At 49.3% G+C, this 12611-nt stretch overlaps 1 protein-coding gene across 9 annotated transcripts in view; it reads left to right on the top strand.

Annotated features, from left to right (window-relative positions):
- The window catches only part of DNAJC24 (DnaJ heat shock protein family (Hsp40) member C24), an 87323-nt gene that overhangs the window by 52202 nt on the left and 22510 nt on the right, over positions 1 to 12611 (top strand). The gene's annotated exons all lie outside the window — the stretch shown is intronic.

Below are 12611 nucleotides of genomic sequence, written 5' to 3'. Positions count from 1 at the left end.
GATTGGATAATATGTTGAACGGGGAAATTTAGAGATTAAATTAGTGTTGTTCAATTTTGAAAAAAAAATGTTTGCTGTTAGAAACAGACAAGCAAATAATTGTAGCTTACAAAATAAAGTGATAGCATGTGTATTGGGTTGTATGTTATGCTTGAAAGCTTTACAGAGAGACCATGTTAACTGAAAATTAACTTTTTTGAAGGTAACCTGATTATCAAATCCATTATTAAAGCTAATTACAGGTCAAGCATCATATTATGAATGACTTTTAATGATAATGGGTCGAATTATTTCCTGCTGTAACTGTTGATTTTGGTGGAAGTACGCTGAGGATGAATCTGGCCCACTGAAGTTTTTCAATTGCAGCAGTGAACAGGAAAAGCATAGTTGAAATTCTAGACATCAGGCTCCATCCTATAGAGTATTTGAGTTAGAGGGTCTGCAAGTGGCCTGATTTCCTCAGTCTCTCGCCCATTTCCAAAGTCAGCAAAGGTGTTGTAGGAAGCATAGTGGGGATTGTGAGAGAAACTGTGCTCCCCCCACATCACTGTTTCTCCCTTGGTTTGCCCCTGTCCATGCTTGTGTGTTGAAATCCCCTTCATGGTGGCATGTGCCCTCTCCCTCCCTCATGCGTGCTCCCTGTGAAGTACTACATCCATTCGCATTCCGGTTTGTATGAGAAACTTGTCCTGATATAGAGCACTCCTTCATGAAATCTTTGAAGGGTGGCCTGTTTTTTCAGCCCAATTTGTCTCCTCCTTCAACAGAAGCTGGGAAATGGTGGGACCTCCACAGCCTAAGGTAACTTTTTTTTCTCTGCCTCCTCACTACACTGCAGAGGGGAAGTTGGACCTATCCTGCCCTCTGAAACTTTCTCCCCTTTCCTCACAAGTTTATCTTTCTCTCACCCCACCTCTAAGAGTAGAGGCCTCATAGTGAAGTCATTTTCTTGTCCCATGAAAGAGAATAAGAAAGTAAATAGGTGTTTTTTTTCTCCCAAGTCACTACCGCAGGAATCGGCAAAGAAGAGACTGATGAAGACTTTTTTTCTTTTTGTTGCTGCCAGAAATATGCATGGTTTCCGTTATAATAAATGCTTTTATGACTACCAGTCTGTAAGTTGGATTGAGCAGAACCCAAGTAACGTTAAAATATACTTCACATGAATTGAGACAATACTGAACTTTCATTTTATGTTGGGCATTTTATTTTAGACACACTACAGTTTTTGAGTAGGTGGAAGAAAATGAGCAAAAGAATGCTCATTGCCATAGTGTGACTAGTTCTAGCTAAAAGCACTACCCTAGCCCTTTATTTGGCTAATTCAGAGCAAAGACAACAGTAACTGAACATGATTTCTCAATATGATGCTGTGTCCAAAAGACCTAGTGCGATCCTGGGATGCATAAATGAAAATCTCAAGTAGTAGTAGAGATGTGTTTTTTAACCTCCGTATTTGGCAATGGTGTGACCGCTGCTGGAATAGTGTGTCCAGTTCTGGTGCTCACAGTTCAATAAAGGTGTTCATAAATTGGAGAGGGTTCAGAGAAGAGCCACAAGAATGATAAAAGGTGTAGAAAATATGCCTTATAGTGATGGACTCGGAGAGCTGAATCTGTTTAGCTTAACAAAGAGAAGGTTAAGGAATGACTTGATCACAGTCTATAAGTCACTACACTGGAAACAAATATTTAATAATGGGTGCTTCAGTCTAGCAGAGAAAGGTATAATACCTTCCAATGGCTGGAAGTTGAAGCAAGACAAATTTTGACTCTCCATTTTTCAATCAAGATTGGATGGATACCTAGCACGCTCATGGAATTACTTTGAGGAAGTTCTGTTGCCTGTGTTATACAGGAAATCAGACCAGATGATCACAATGGTTCCTGCTAGCCTTAGAATCTGACTCTGAATAAGAAAGATTGGTTGACAGGTATCTTTCAGTTATCTTTTTCTCTCATACTCCTTTTGTGTGTCTCTTTTAATAGCAGCAAAGTGTTAGAAGTGTGTGGGTTAATTTTATTTTAATCTGTACCTCTTTTTAATGTACTGTATGTATTTGGGATAGGCTAGGCCAAGGAGGTTTTATTGATCCGTTCATTATCTCCGAGTTCTCTGATTTGTTTTAATTGCCTTCATTTAGCTAACTTAGATGATATTTCAAGTAAAATTAGAATCACAATTTAGTTGCAAAAGAGAGCCTAGAACATAGGCCAGTTTTATACTAACTGGCTGTTAATTAATAAATTGCATTTTTTAAAAAGAACAATTCTTAATGTCCAGTGTTAATTACCATTTTCACTAATATATAAAGGCAGTTAAAATAAGTGTTTCATTTCACTACTGATAAATTAATATTTGCTAACTGCTGTGTTATGTATATAAGACTGACACCAACATGGTAGATCCACAATTTAAAAAAAAAAAACAACTTTTGTTCAAAGATATTCTTTTGGATGATCAAATGTTAACCATAGTGAAATTTCTGACTGCTAGTTGATAGGTTCAAGCATATATAATTGGTTCATATGTTCCCTTGCTACAACAATATAATGTACCACTGGGAGTGGGATTGATTTAAGTCACCAATTTAAATCATGATTTAAATCAGCAAGCAGGAAACCATTATTTAAATCATCCATTTAATCTTGTTTTACATTTGTATTGTTTAAATTATTTTCCTAAAGAGAGGTTCATTCTCACTAGTCTCATCTATAATCACTAACACATACCCTTTACACTAAATTTGATAATTCTTTTTGCTAACCAGGAGGATATACACACGTATTTAAGCAATTCTTTGGATTAACATACATTTATTCAGATTCTTACTTTTTTATGATTGTATATTGTTAGAAAATGAATGACACTTTTATTTATTAGGTAATTTTTATCCATATTTGTGTCGAGATGCACTTGGATGGAAATTTAAATTAAATTAAAATGCACAAAAACAGCATTTTATAAATTTTTATTAGTTAAATAAAATAATCTTAAGTGCTGGATACATAAAGTAAAAAAAGTAGTTTTCTCAAAACATGTTCTGCATTTAAAATTGATTTTATTAAATTAAGTATTATCTATAATAAGTATATTGCACTGATACTTTTTCTGTACACTATGTCCTTTAAGGTTTTAGAAATAAAAGTTCTTCTTCAAGTGATTGCTCACATCCATTCCAGTTAGGTGTGCGCGCCGCGCGTGCACGTTCGTCGGAAACTTTTTACCCTAGCAACTCCAGTGGGCCGGCAGGTCGCCCCTTGGAGTGGCACCGCCATGGCGCTGGATATATACCCCTGCCGGCCCACCCGCTCCTCAGTTCCTTCTTACCGCCGTGTCGGTCGTTGGAACTGTGGAGCGCGGCATAGCTGTCCTCCACGTCCCTAGCTCTCCTTGTTAACTCTCGTTATTGTTATAGTTGTTAGTTAGATCGTTAAGTATAGTTAGTAAGTAATAGTTGTTCGCCGGGGGCTGTAGCCCTTCCCGGCACCCGGCACCGGGCTCATGCCTGGTTCGCCGGGCTTTAAGCAGTGTGCGGCCAGTAAGAAGCCTATGCCTACCAGCGACCCCCACGACGCGTGCCTGAAGTGCCTGGGGGAATCGCACAGATCGGACAAGTGCCGCATCTGCAAGGCTTTTAAGCCCAGGACAAAAAAGGAGAGAGACCAAAGACTCCGGACTCTCCTCATGGAGGCGGCACTTGACCCGGCGGCTTCGCAGGCCGTGATCTCGGCGCCGGCACCGGATCGCACCGGCACCGGGAAGACTCCCTGGCACCGACCTTCTCTGGCACCGGGTGCAGAGCCGAGACCGTCAGCGTCTGCTACTCCAGCCAGGCAGACCCGACTGGTGCGCCCAGCCTCGACATCGGCCGCGGCGCCGCCGGCACCGTCGACTCCGGGCCCGGCGGGTCCGTCGAGTCCGGTGCCGCCAAGCTCCCCCATAAGATCTGGGGTTGAGCTATTGGTCCCATCCACGCCGGAGACCTTCGCCTCGGCACGGGACCTTATTGCCTTAACGGAGCCTACTCAGCTGCCACCCCCGGTACCTCCGGTGCGGGTCGCATCTAGAGGCAAGCCCATGATGTCAGCACCGTCTCGGGACTCGCGCTCACGGTCCAGGTCCCGACGTCACGGCAGATCAAGATCCCACCGCCGCTCGCAGTCCCGGCACTGCTCCCCTCGGCGGTACCGGTCGCACTCGCGGCACCGATCGACCTCCAGACGGTCGCGGTCTGACTCCAGCCGCCGATACCGGCACCGTGACTCCAGGAGCCAGTCCCGCCGTCACTCGCTGCACCGGTCGACCTCCCGGCACCGAGCTGGTGGCAGGTCCCGGTCCCGGTCGACCTCCCGGCACCGCGTCGGTGGCAGGTCCCGGTCCCGATCCCGGCACCGAAGCAGCGGCCGGTACCGGTCCAGATCCCGGCACCGAGACAGAACCCGATCCCGGCACCGCTATGACTCCCGGTACCGATCCCCGGCACCGAGAACATCTTCGCTGCCGACCCGCGCAGACCCTTACCAGCCAGGGTCGGCCCCGCCGTGGCCTTCTAGGCAGCCGTCGGTGTCTTCGCAGACAGACAGCGGGTATGCGCTGGGCACCGACCGGCAGGCGGCGCTCTTCCAAGACCCGCCGCAACAGGACCAAGGCCCGCAGCAGTGGGGGTTTTGGACCCCGTGGGCATACCATCAAGCCCAGGGCCCCCAACAGCTTCCTGCTAGGCCTGCGACGGCGGAGCACAGGGTGCCGGAAGCCTCGTTGTCTCACCCCCCTCCCTCCCCGGATGGAGAGGAAGGGTCCAAGCAGCAAGACTCCGCTCTGGCTCCTGAGACAGAGGCGAGGCCCGAGGGGGACCCCCCATTGGACACTTTCTTGCCGGGGGTCTCCTCATCCTCCTCCCCTGATGAAGCGGTGGCTGGCACCTCCTCCAGTAGCCCCCCCCCGCTGGATCTCAGGGCGCACCAAGACCTCCTTAGGCGAGTAGCTCAGAATCTGAGCCTACAAGCCGAGGAGGTCTCGGAGATCGAGGATCCGATTGTCACCATCCTCTCGTCGGATGCTCCCACCAGGGTCGCCCTACCCTTCATTAGGACGATCCAGGCCAACGCCAATACTATCTGGCAGTCACCGGCCTCCATCCCCCCTACGGCGAGGGGCGTCGAGAGGAAGTACATGGCCCCCTCTAAAGGCTATGAGTACCTCCATGTCCACCCGACACCGTGTTCCCTGGTGGTGCAGTTGGTGAATGACAGGGAGCGTCATGGACAGGAAGCTCCAGCCCCCAAATCCAGGGAGGCCAGGCGTATGGACCTCCTTGGACGCAAAGTCTACTCGGCTGGGGCCCTGCAGCTCAGGGTTTCGAACCAACAAGCCCTGCTCAGTAGGTACGCGTTTAACTCGTGGGTGGCAGCGGACAAATTTAAAGAGCTGCTGCTGCAAGACGCCCGCCAAGAATTTGCGGCCATCCTAGACGAGGGCAAGAAGGTTGCACGAACATCGTTGCAAGCTTCTTTGGACGCTGCAGACTCGGCTGCCCGCACCCTCGCCTCGGGGGTAACGATGCGCCGTATCTCCTGGCTGCAGGTCTCTGGCCTTCCACCGGAGCTCCAACATACCATCCAGGACCTCCCGTTCGAAGGCCAGGGCCTGTTTTCGGAAAAGACAGACCCCAGACTTAAGAGTCTCAAGGACAATCGGGTCATTATGCGCTCCCTCAGGATGCACATGCCGGAAACGCAGCGCAGACCCTTCCGGCCACAGCAGCAACAGCAGCGCAGGCCATACCCCCAGTTCCGCCAACGGCAGGACCTCAATAGGCGCCGTGGCAGGAATGGAAGGCGTAGGCATTCGGGGAACCAAGGGGGGCAGAATCAAGGCTCCTCTAAGCCCCCGCCTGGACCCAAGCCTTCATTTTGAAGGTGCACCCGAGGGCGCAGTAACAGTTTCCCCCACGGATCCTTCCCCCCCGTTTTCCAACCGCCTTTCGTTTTTCCTTCCGGCGTGGACCCAAATAACATTGGACCGCTGGGTCTTGCGTACGGTGCAGACGGGATACCGCCTGCAGTTTACATCGTTTCCTCCTTCCCGCCCCCCTTCCTCGTCCCTCTTCAGGGACCCCTCTCACGAGCAATTCCTTCGACAGGAGGTACAGACGCTCCTCAACAAAGGAGCTATAGAGGCGGTTCCGGAAAACGAGAAAGGCAAGGGGTTTTATTCCCGCTACTTTCTGATCCCCAAGGCCAAGGGAGGCCTCAGGCCTATCCTCGACCTGCGAGAGCTCAACAAATACCTGGTGAAGTTGAAGTTCCGCATGGTATCCCTGGGGACCATTATCCCATCCCTGGATCCGGGAGACTGGTACGCCGCCCTCGACATGCAGGACGCTTATTTTCACATTGCCATTTGGCTACACCACAGACGTTTCCTTCGTTTCGTGGTGGGCCCCCTTCACTACCAATTTGCAGTCCTCCCATTTGGCCTTTCTACGGCCCCGAGGGTCTTTACAAAATGCATGGCAGTCGTTGTGGCACATCTTCGGCGCAGTCGTATCCACGTGTTCCCTTACCTAGACGATTGGTTAATTCGGGGCACGTCGGAACTGCAAGTTTGCAGCCACGTCCGCGTGATCACCGGCCTGTTTGCTACCTTGGGCCTCATGATCAACATGGACAAGTCCACCCTGATCCCCACGCAGAGGGTGGAGTTCATCGGGGCCGTCCTGGACGCCACCGTCGCCAGGGCTCTTCTGCCGTTGCCGAGGTTCCAGGCATTGTCAGCGATCGTTCAGCGATTGCGGGCAGCCCCCTTGACATCAGTATGGACATGTCTAACCCTGTTAGGCCACATGGCAGCATGCACGTTTGTGACCGGTTATGCTCGGCTCCGCATGAGGCCCCTCCAGTTGTGGCTCATCGAACATTACCGGCCGGCAAGGCAGCCGCTAGACATGCTGATCACAATCCCCCAGGGGGTGTTAGATTCTCTCGACTGGTGGCTAGACCAGTCCGTAGTGTGTGCGGGGCTCCCTTTCCACCCACCTCAGCCCTCGGTGTCCCTGACAACGGATGCCTCAGATCTTGGCTGGGGGGCCCACCTGGGAACCCTGAGAACGCAGGGCCTGTGGTCCCCGCAGGAGGTGAGGTTGCACATCAACATGCGGGAGTTGAGAGCGGTCCGCCTTGCTTGTCAAACGTTCTGTCACCAGCTTCAAGGTCGTTGTGTCGCGGTGTTTACCGACAACACGACGACCATGTACTATATCAACAAGCAAGGCGGCACCAGATCCTCTCCCCTATGTCACGAGGCGATGCAACTCTGGGACTTTTGTGTAGCCCACTCCATTCACCTCACAGCTTCCTTCCTCCCCGGAGTACGGAACACGCTGGCGGATCGCCTGAGCAGATCCTTCCTATCGCACGAGTGGTCCCTTCGCCCGGACGTCGCCCTATCCATCTTCCAGAGGTGGGGTTATCCCCGTGTGGACCTCTTCGCGTCCGGGGGGAACAAGAAGTGCCAGGCGTTCTGCTCCTTTCAGGGCAGGGAGCCCGGGCCTATAGCGGATGCCTTCCTTATTCCGTGGACGACCCACTTGTACTACGCGTTTCCCCCTTTCCCTCTGGTCCACAGGGTCCTTCTGAAGGTGCGCAGGGACAGGGCTCGCGTGATCATGGTAGCCCCGGCGTGGCCCAGGCAACATTGGTACCCCATGCTGCTGGACCTGGCCATAGCCGACCCAGTTCCCCTGCCCCTTCACCCGGACCTGATTACCCAGGAGCACGGGACTCTGTCACCCGGACCTGCAGTCGCTGCACCTAGCGGCGTGGTTCCTGCGTGGCTGACCGGTTCTGAACTGCGCTGCTCCACACCGGTACGGGAGGTGCTTTTGGGCAGCAGGAAGCCTTCCACGAGAGCGACATACTCGGCCAAGTGGAAGCGTTTCTCCTGTTGGTGCGTGGAGAAAGGTCTCTGCCCTTTGGAAGTTTCGGTGGCCAATATCTTAGACTATGTTTGGTCCCTCAAACAACAGGGTCTAGCGATATCGTCGTTGCGGGTCCACCTGGCAGCTATCTCCACCTTTCACCCGGGTGGGGATGGCCGCTCCGTTTTTTCTCACCCGACGGTGTCTAGATTCCTTAAGGGGCTGGAACGTTTATACCCTAACGTCCGACTCCCTGCTCCAACCTGGGATCTTAACCTGGTGTTGGCTCGGCTCATGGGGCCCCCCCTTTGAGCCGTTAGCTACTTGCTCCCTGCTTTATCTCTCTTGGAAGACTGCCTTTTTAGTAGCTATCACCTCAGCTAGGCGGGTGTCGGAACTCCGGGCTCTTGTGGTAGACCCCCCGTATACAGTCTTCCACAAAGATAAGGTGCAGCTGAGGCCACACCCTGCCTTTCTCCCCAAGGTAGTCTCGACCTTCCACATCAACCAAGAGATATTCCTCCCGGTTTTTTTTTCCGAAACCTCACTCTTCAGGCAGGGAGCAGCAGCTCCACTCGCTTGATGTCCGTAGGGCTCTCGCGTTCTATGTGGAAAGGACCAAACCGTTCCGCAAATCCCCCCAACTTTTCGTGGCAGTAGCGGACCGCATGAAGGGGCTTCCTATCTCCTCGCAGAGGTTATCCTCATGGGTTACTTCCTGTATCAGGACCTGCTATGAGCTAGCCCATGTGCCTACGGGCCGTGTGACTGCGCATTCTACCAGGGCGCAGGTGTCGTCGCTGGCTTTCCTCGCCCGTGTGCCCATCCAGGAAATCTGTCGGGCAGCGACCTGGTCATCGGTCCACACCTTTGCTTCCCACTACGCCCTGGTCCAGCAGTCTAGAGAGGATGCGGCCTTCGGATCTGCAGTGCTCCATGCCGCGACTTCTCGCTCCGACCCCACCGCCTAGGTATGGCTTGGGATTCACCTAACTGGAATGGATGTGAGCAATCACTCGAAGAAGAAAAGACGGTTACTCACCTTTGTAACTGTTGTTCTTCGAGATGTGTTGCTCACATCCATTCCACACCCACCCTCCATCCCCACTGTCGGAGTAGCCGGCAAGAAGGAACTGAGGAGCGGGTGGGCCGGCAGGGGTATATATCGAGCGCCATGGCGGTGCCACTCCAGGGGGCGACCTGCCGGCCCACTGGAGTTGCTAGGGTAAAAAGTTTCCGACGAACGTGCACGCGCGGCACGCACACCTAACTGGAATGGATGTGAGCAACACATCTCGAAGAACAACAGTTACAAAGGTGAGTAACCGTCTTATCTCATCCTCTTGCACTTCATTTTTATTCATATATTGGCAGAGGAAAACAAACTTGCTTTCTTTTTCAACTCCCAATCAGTTTCTGAACTTGGAATGAACTAGTCGAATGAACTGAAATGAAGAAACTGTTTTTTCTGTAACTGCAGAAGAGGCTACTACTGTCAAAAGTTGGTTTAGCACTTCAACAAACTCTAAGTCCAGGTACTTAACCTGTGACTTCATTTCGTTGGTTTGACTTTCTTTAAGACTTTGGCAACAAATGTACTGCTTGAATATTATTTTTTAATTTAAATGATTTTAATACATTATAGTAAGTTTAGGCCTTAATATATGCTGTCATGATTTCAAATTTAATTTTAATTTTTTTAATTGATTTTTATCCACTCTGCATACTACTGTGCTGTCAAATTAAGAATCCTAATTATGAATGGCTTGCTTTATACAGTTAATGTTTGAAGTTGACTTATGTAATAGTTCTGTATGTTCTAAAAGTTTTAAGTAATTGCTCTCATATCATAAGCGTTAATACCATTATATAGAAAATGGTCACTAGACTAGAGTTAGCCTATTAGACCTAATCTACAGGGAAAGGTGCAAATTAATGTTATATAATCGCCTCATCTAGTTTCATACAAGGGGGGAAAAAGTGTTTAAATTACTAATAACACAACAGTCTACATGCATATCAATCTTACCTAAGGTCCAGGTAGGCCTACTTTATCCCAGACATCTCCACCTCAGAGAACTGAGGTTCAGTCTACTTTACAGTAGCCTCTGCCTTTTTCTCCTTTTCTTCGGGGTCTGAGTTTTTAACCACCTCATAGTTCTTTTTTAGTTTCCTATCTGGTTTCTCTCTTACTATGGATACAGTTGTATGTAGCTGGGATTAAAGTAAAACTTCAAAATGAATGACACCTGTCACTTAAGTATCTGTAAATGGGGCTATCGCAGGGATCAGCAGCCTTTGGCACGCAGCCCGCCAGGGTTGGTTTACCTGCCGTGTCTGCAAGTTTGGCCAGTCATGGCTCCCGCGTGCCAAAGGTTGCTGCGGCCGCGTCTGCAGGTTTGGCCGATCACGGCTCCCACTGTCCACGGTTTGCTACTCCAGGCCAATGGGGGCTGTGGGAAGCGACATGGAGCGAGGAATGTTCTGGCCACTGCTTCCCGCAGCCTCCATTGGCCTGGAGTGGCAGACCACGGCCAGTGGGAGCCACAATTGGCAAACTTGCAGACACGGCAGGTAAACAAGCCGGCCCAGCCCTCCAGAGTGCTTACCCTGGTGGGCACAGGCCAAATGTTGCCGATCCCTGGGCTATTGGATGCTGTGGTGTGCTTTCCTGCATAGTGTGCTCAGCTCCTGCTGGAAGTAACCGTTTGTTAGCATTTCCTGCTATAAGATTACAATCAGACAAGACTTGTAGTATTTTATAAACATTTATAAGTGTTTGTATGTCCTTAACACCAAGTATATATGGTGGCTAGTATATAGGACAGAGGGATAATTCCACAGTATCGGCTGCACACCACCTTATAGCAGTGACTTTACACGGTTCTCTACCTCTTAGTAAGTACTGAAGCCTGCCAGTAGGCCTGCCCTGCCTCTCACATGTCACTTTAGGAACACTTTTTTGCCCTCCTCTTCCTTCCAGAGGTAGCAGGCCTGCTAACTGAAGCATCCACCGAGTGGAGGAAACAATGCTCGTTCAGTAATAATGGCGTAATCCTGACTAGTGCCTAACTATGTCTATAGTCATCTTCCTGCTCCTTGTCGTGTCTACTGCCAGTGGCTTAGTCTTTATATTCCTGCCAAACAAGTCCTGCTAGTCATACATTTTCCTCTCTCCCTTCCCTCCAAGTCCATTCTGTGTCTAGTGCACAGTCACCATGGGCACTTATGCTCCACACAGGTCCTGGATCTGCTTTATCTCCCTCTCCTGGGAAAGATTTTCCTGCACCATGGTATCCTGATGTACCTCAATGTCTTCTCCATGGGCAGTTTTCCCTTTGTTCCTGGACTCTTCTCTCAGTAGTCCCTTTCACTGTCTTTTTTTAAGCTGCTATCCTCAGTTTCTCTCATCCAAATAGAAGGGCAAAAAGTCCTGAGGAAAAGGATAGGCCGAGGCCTCCATTTCAGAGGATGGTGAAATACTCTGCTTCCACTGAGGAACATAATATAAATGAACAAAGTCATACAGTGCCCTGAAGAGAAACCTACCTATATGACCATAGGAAGGCGAGTAGATGCATTGCCCAAGTTATGTAAACACCATAAACTCAGAAGAGCCTCAGGCTTATTCATTGAATAGGAATCTGAAATCCACCATTTAAGAGGGATTATGTTGTTTTAGCTGCAGCTCTGTGACAGGCCATGTCTTATGTTGTAACCTCTAAAGGCCTTGAGCAAACTGCATATATCAAATCTAAGTAGGCTGGGAAAGTATAAAAACTAGTTAAGGGTCTTTGTTCCTCCAATATGATGTGTCAGATTGAAATTCCATTTCATGCCGTGCTTCATCATTGCTAAATGTGGATCTGTGAGCATCAGAACATCTAAATCTCACTTGGTACAGGCCGGGACTATCATTCTAAAGCTGTTTGGATAGATTCTGTATATCATAAAAGAATGTCTGGACCTCAGCAAACTTTGACTCTCTCTAGACAAGAAGATTAATTCTGGGTCTTCCTTTCAGAAGCCCAACAGTAAGCAGGGGCCTAGCATTTCGCCTCCAGAAAAGTAAATACATCTGTTATTCTGGGCATTTATATCATACTTGTCACAATGGTACTTAAAAATGAAAGCTTGCCCATTTAAACCTCCCTCCGATCCTTTAGGGTGAGTGGATGACCTATTTAAATCAGTATCCTGCCCTTCAATATTTTCTTAAGCTTTTGGAAGCATCTTTGGGGTATTGAGAGTCATTCTCAGCCTTATAACAAAGACATGGGCACCAAAACCATTTTAGAGAAATGCTTCTTTGACCACATTCATGAGTGGGCCGTCCAGTGACTTGACTGGTCAACGGTGTTGTCATGGTATAATTCCCCACTCTGAACCTTAGCATCCAAAAGATGGGGTACCAGCATGAATTTCTCTAAGCTCAGTTACCAGCTTAGTACTTGTAGCGCTGTAGACCCTCTGGATCTTAACACAAGGAAAGTAAACCCTTTCCTCACCATTGCCTCTCCCAGACTTCCCCTCCCTGGGTTACCCTGGAAGATCACTGTGATTCAAGCTCCTTGAATCTTAAAACAGAGAGGAAAATTCACCTTCCCCCCCTCCTTCTCTCTCTCTTTCCCAGACTCTCCTTGAGAGAGAAAGTAATCCTAACACAGAGAGAAATTAGCCTCTCTCTCCC

Source organism: Gopherus flavomarginatus, chromosome 5 (genome assembly GCF_025201925.1).
Source record: "Gopherus flavomarginatus isolate rGopFla2 chromosome 5, rGopFla2.mat.asm, whole genome shotgun sequence".
NCBI classification, from domain to species: domain Eukaryota; kingdom Metazoa; phylum Chordata; order Testudines; family Testudinidae; genus Gopherus; species Gopherus flavomarginatus.
The sequence above is the reverse complement of the archived record's forward strand: the minus strand, read 5'-3'. Positions and strand labels throughout refer to the sequence as shown.